Source organism: Ursus maritimus, unplaced genomic scaffold (genome assembly GCF_017311325.1).
Source record: "Ursus maritimus isolate PB19 unplaced genomic scaffold, ASM1731132v1 scaffold_22, whole genome shotgun sequence".
Classification (NCBI taxonomy): domain Eukaryota; kingdom Metazoa; phylum Chordata; class Mammalia; order Carnivora; family Ursidae; genus Ursus; species Ursus maritimus.
Genome location: NW_024424675.1, coordinates 38,633,917 through 38,640,199, shown reverse-complemented (window position 1 = coordinate 38,640,199; position 6,283 = coordinate 38,633,917). Strand labels below are relative to the sequence as shown.

Genomic DNA, 6,283 nt, shown 5'->3' with positions numbered 1-6,283 from the left:
CTAGGGAAAGAACCACATCTACTTTGTTCACTGTGGTATCCCAGGCACTCAGCCCAGGATCTGAACTGTAGAAGACAGTCAATACATATTTTATACACAAATTGATGTATTTAAAAGAAAAACTATTGTTTTTCTAAAGGCATCATTATTGGAGCTCAGAATAAATTTAAGATGCCAATATAAACCAGAAAATCATCATAATCTTAATCTTCTTAATCTGAAGACAATAGATAAAATTCAAGACTAATTTCTGAATGAACAACAATGACAAACTCTTACGAAACTTGAGGTCAAGGTAAACTTCTGAAACACAACGAAGAATATCTATCTCAAATCCACAGATAAGATCATGCTTTAAAAACCCTAACAGCCATTCTATTAAAACCAGAAGCAGGACAGAAAGATAAAAGAAGCCTTTCTCTTTGCCAATACCATTAAACATTTTTTTCAACCTGGCTAATAAAATTAGACTTGAAAACAATCATAAGTACAATTACTGGAAATGATAAGACAAAAGTATTGGACAATTATATGGCCGTTTTCTAGAAAAGTCAGGAGAGTCCATTGAAAAGCAATTTGAAATAAAAGTTCAATTAAGGGGCGCCTGGGTGGCGCAGTCGTTAAGCGTCTTCCTTTAGCTCAGGGTGTGATCCCAGCGTTCTGGGATTGAGCCCCACATCAGGCTCCTCTGCTGGGAGCCTGCTTCTTCTTCTCCCACTCCCCCTGCTTGTGTTCCATCTCTCGCTGGCTGTCTCTGTCAAATAAAAAAAAAAAAAAAATTAAAAAAAAAAAAGTTCAATTAAGTTGGCCAGTTATTGAATCAATGTTGAGACAATGCCAGCACGAATCAGAAAATGTGTGTGATATAATGTTGATGAAAAATGCAGGCTTTAACACATAGGTACAGACCCAGGCGACTTTCTCCGCATCGAAGTAAGAGTGGAAATGGATTTATAGAGATAGATGTTAAGCAAATGATTTCATTTCACTAATGTAGGATAAACAGCATTAAATTAAGAAATCCCTGTCTCTGTTCACCTGGGAGCATTCTATACAGTAGCCCATGTGAGAAACGTCATCAGAATAATCAACACAGTGCAAAGGGGTGTGCACACCTGAGACCTTCAGCCACAGTATCTTAATAAGTATGCATCCCTCTTAGTCTGCGCTTAGCCACACGCTCCACCTTAGTTTTACTTCTCATAAACAATGACCAGCGGCTTTGTCAGGTTGTCCAAAAGTGCATTTTGTAAATGGCACATACCCAGATTTTATGGGAGGTCATCCTAAACCCACCCTCTAAATCTGGTTTAAATCAATCCTGACCAAGAGTCAAAAAGTTAATTTTATTTTCATTGATATATCAAAGCTTGAGAGGAAATACACTAAAACATTTATAATGGGATTGGAGCTTTTTTTATTTTTATGCTTTTATTATATTGTCAAATTTCCTACGATGAACAGGCATTACTTCAGATTTTTTTTTTTTAAATCTTGATCCATCCCTTTCCCTTGTCCTTTATTTCCTATCTCCCAGCCGGTCTTGACAGGGTAAATCTCAAATCCCAAGTCTTCCAAATATATCTCACATCTGGCCAGCTTTTCTCTGTGGCCACCACCCCGGTCCAAGGCCCTGTCATTTCCTTCTAGGGTAACTAATAAATTTTTGATTCAAATCCCAAGAAAACAGTTCTTCCTCCAATATAGGTCAAAGGAGACCTCAGGAGGGATGTTTGCATGAACTACAGGAGGGAGGCACGGAGTGAGAGTACAAGGCAACCACGAGTCGAGCAAGGGCTATCAGTTTGGCCACGAGATGGACCACGAGACTAGGAGAGCGGTCAAGACCTATTCAGTTCCACCGCCGAGCCACGTTCATCTTCCTAGTTAATTCCATCTTTCCTAGCTTAATTTCAATACATCTCTGAGCCCAGTGAGAAGAGTCTGGAAAAAGGCAATGAGCAAAGACCAGATGTCTTTGGTCTCATTGAAATAAATGAGTAATAAGTGAGCACAAAGACTAATACGAATCTGAACAGACATGCCAAGAAAAACTATAATATATATGAGAATCTAGCATACAATTGGGCAACATTCAAATCAGCGTGAAATTATAAACTATCCAATAAATGTGCCTGAGCAAACTGGGGAGAGGAGGCAATTTTGAGTTAAATCCATTCCATAAAACCAGTCTGAGATTTTTTTTAACTTCCAATTTAATTAATTGTATTTATTTTTAAATGCATAATTGTCTGATTTAATTAATTAAAATTACGTGTTAAATGCCATAATTAAAATTAAAGGCAGACTGCCACATATTAAGTGGCATAGCAATAGATATGATAATGGGTTATGATCTTAATAGAAAGCATACTCTTGCTTATCATCAGCAAGAAAAAGAATGCCTCCCTTTGGAAAATGAGCAAAGAACATGAACAGACAATTCATAAAAGAAAAAGCACATGTAGCAACTAAACATGGAAAAAAGCTCAACTTCAACTGTAGTGGGTAATTGCTAAAATAAAAGAATGTGAATAAAATTGGCAAATATGAACCAAAAAGTTGATATTGACTATTGTTGAGCATGTCACCAGGAGACAAGTATTCACGCTCGGCTCTTGGAAGTATAAATGGAAACTATAAATAAGTATCACCATTCTTATAACATCTTAAAATATTTATATCCATTCCTAGAAACTTATGTGTGTCCAACACACACAAGGCCTTATTTACAAGGATATTTATTACTTATAATAGTAAGAGCCTGCCAACAATCAACAAATTAGTTAATGAGAACATTTAAAACATTCTAAGTCTATTTAATGACATTGAAAATTATCATGGATAATTTGCTACATTTTAAAAACAGCTTATAAAATAACAAACTTAGTGCGATGCCAATTTTATTAAATTTTGTGCATTTCTATGCAGATAGAAAACCACCTGGCTATACATAAAATATTAACAATGGCTATATGGTGACATTATGAGTGGATATTACTGCAGTCTTCCTATTTTTTCTGTTTTGCTAATTTTTCATAAAATTAATGCACGCTCATGGTAATCTAGGGGGAAAAAAACACTCTGAGCACACACATGTATGTATATATGTAGTATATGGGTGGGTGTGTGGATATGTTCTCCAAAAACTAATAAAAAGGATTATCAAGAATGGTCTCATAGAGTATAATAATGGTAAAGTTATTCTATTTGTTTTTTTTTTTTTTTAAAGGATCCACACCCAGCATGGAGCCCAACGCGGGGCTTAAATTCATGACCCTGAGATCAAGACCTGAGCCGAGGTCAAAAGTTGGACGCTTAATCGACAGAGCCACGCAGACGGCCCAATGCTAAGTTTTTTTTAAAAAGCAGCTTTGTTAAAACTCCTTCCTATACTCCTTCCCCCTCCTATTTTAAAATAAATTTTGTCCTAGTTATTTCAGTTCTGGAAAGTCGTACTGGGGCAATCTGTCTGCATACCCCTGTTGTGTACTTCCTGGCACAGAGTGGGTCCTCGGTATTTACTGTGGGAGTGAATACATGTGACGGCACACATGAGGCCAAAGTTCTTCCAACCCTTCAATGATCATTTTCTTGACACAATTTAGAATCCATCTAAATAAACTCTTGGTCCTGCTGTTTAACTACTTTTAGGAATGTCTTAATATTAACTACTCTAAAAACAAAAATCATTCTTTTTGACAGATGCTCTCTAAAATTTAATTGTTTTAACACCTATAATCCCATATAGCAAGTTAATTTACTTAGCTACTTGGGGGCACATTTTGCAGTTAATTCTTGCCGGTGAGTCCACCGTGGTGCTCCTTGCTTAAATCGAGGTGATTCACAAGAGCGTCGTGGAGATTTTCTACAACTGCAACGGGTGAGAGGAACACCTACAGTGAAGTTTTTCCAAGACAAAATTACCTAGGCCTGCTCTATAAAGCGGGAATATCAGGGGTTAACTGATGAATCATTTCTTGGTAGAGACAGTACCAGAAATTATTTTTCTTTTACGGCTTCTGGATTACAAACCTCTGCTCCCAAGCTAAGGTTACAAAACCATTATTCATTAGTTCTTTCTTTCTTCCTTTTTTTCTTCCTTCCTTCCTTCCCTTCTTGCTCTCTTTCTTTTGAATTCTAAATGTTTAGATCATTTGTAATCTCTCTTGGTGTACAAATTTGAGGTATGAATCCAACTAAATGTTTTCTTCCTCCATACCTTTTATTGAAGTTTCTACTTCCCACCCCTCTCCCATGGGAGATCACATTACTAACCTAGACTACCACCCCATTTCCCTGTAGCGACCTGAGGGACTAAATAAATGAACTGTAGTTATCAACCACTTTGAAAGTATGGTTAGAATTTAACAAAGCCGCAATGTGTGCTTTAGAACAGGAGCTGGCAAACCAGATCCCACCCACCACCTGTTTTTGTAAATAAAGTTTTATTGGAACACAGCCACACCCACTCGTGTATGTCTTTCCTCTCGCTGCTTTTGCACTACAAAGGAGGAGGTGAGTAGTTTCAAAAGAGACCATACAACCTGCAAAACCTCCCAACATTTACTATCTGACCCTCTGCAGAAAGTTTTCCAGCTCCTGCTTTGAAATTTGCAGAGCCCTTTAACAGGCATGAACTCCAGAAGAAAAATATTTTTTAAAAATTAAAAATGAAAAAAAACACACATCAGCTCCACGAAAGCCACAGTCATCTGAGTGTACTATCCCCATTTCAGCCATAAAGAACACAAGTCTGGGGAGGGTAAGCAGTGAGTGAGGGGCAGACCCAGGGTCAACCCCAACCCTGTGACTTCAATTCCACAGATGTTCCTTCGACCATTTATATTGTGTTTTGTGGTTTTCAGAGTCTTTTCACACACTTGTTCTCTTGATATTCCTAATCATTCTGTGAAGAAAATATGAGTCCCATTTTACAGATAAAAAACTGAACTATAGAGGGTAAATAAAATTCTCAAGGGCTCACAGCTCATCAGTAGTAGGCATCTGAACCTCAGTCTCTAGCAAAAACGATCTGTTGTCTCTACAATATCTCATCGCTGCTCATCTCAATGCAAATCCTAGCTGCTCCCACCCACAATACTCCTAACATTCCAGCTACTCTTTAGCTAGTGTAAATGGAGCTCTCTTTAATGTGGATAATTTATCAAAAGAAAACAAAATTAAGCCCAGGAAAGGGAGAGAATGGTAGGAGGGTCAGGGGGAAGCTAAAAGTCAGATTTTAAATACGATTAAATTAAATATGTACTTACTCGTCAAAACAAACAAAAATCTTTTTTTTTTTTTTGACAGTAAGGAAAAAAATATGGAACGCTTCGCGAATTTGCGTGTCATCCTTGCGCAGGGGCCATGCTAATCTTCTCTGTGTCGTTCCAATTTTAGTATATGTGCTGCCGAAGCGAGCACAAACAAAAATCTTTTAAAAGGAAGAACTGGAAAAGTGGCATTGAATTTCTTCTGGCTTGGGATGCCCACGAGCACTGATGTCACTACCTCCCCTGTAACTTCTGGACAAATTAAGCAAGAGTGTTGCACCCGTTTGGTGAATTCGCTTTCCCAAGGCAAGACTTGTCTTTTGCAGGAACCAGGAGGGTTCACACTGAGAGCAGAGAGAGGGATATTAAGCGCATTTTTTAAAGCCATCTTTTTAATAAATTATATCCATAATATCTAAGCAATTCACACTATTCTCCCACAGACTTCATTTCTAGTCCACCGGCCCCACTGGCTCAGTAAAGTCACATCTTTCTGTTATTAATAAGGAAGTTCACCTCAGGTACTGCTTTAATTTCCTGTATTTTTTCCAACACAAAGTTAATTTACTTTATCCCTTATCCCAAAAATGATAACAGGGTTTCTATAAAAGTGAACATCCGTGATCAAAGAGAAGCTTGTATTATAAACAAGTGAGTACAACTGGGCTCCCTTTGAAATATTTTAACTTAATTAAGCTCACACACTTTTGGCAAAGGCTTAAAAACTTGAGAGTAATTGAAGAGCCACTCCAGTTTGGCTGGATTTGTCTTTGAATGTTGGAACGGGGTGGGGAGGGGAGTTTAGGTTAGAGCCTAAAATGTCGCAATGGCATTATTTTTCAGTTGCTACTTTTTTAAAACCAAAGATATTAGGCAAAACTGAATTTGTTTGGGGAATGATGGAATTACTGCATAACTCGATTACAGACATGGCGACAGGACAGTAGTCTACACTGATGAAAGCACAGAGAACTCTGTGCTTTAGGAGTTGAATTTTACTGTATGTA

General features: G+C 37.6%; 1 non-coding gene across 1 annotated transcript; it reads right to left on the bottom strand.

The window, feature by feature from the left end:
• Positions 1-5,320: 5,320 nt before the first annotated feature.
• LOC121104653 lies at positions 5,321-5,427 on the bottom strand. Its single transcript, XR_005837003.1, has one exon. It is a non-coding gene; the product is annotated as a U6 spliceosomal RNA (small nuclear RNA).
• Positions 5,428-6,283: the final 856 nt, after the last annotated feature.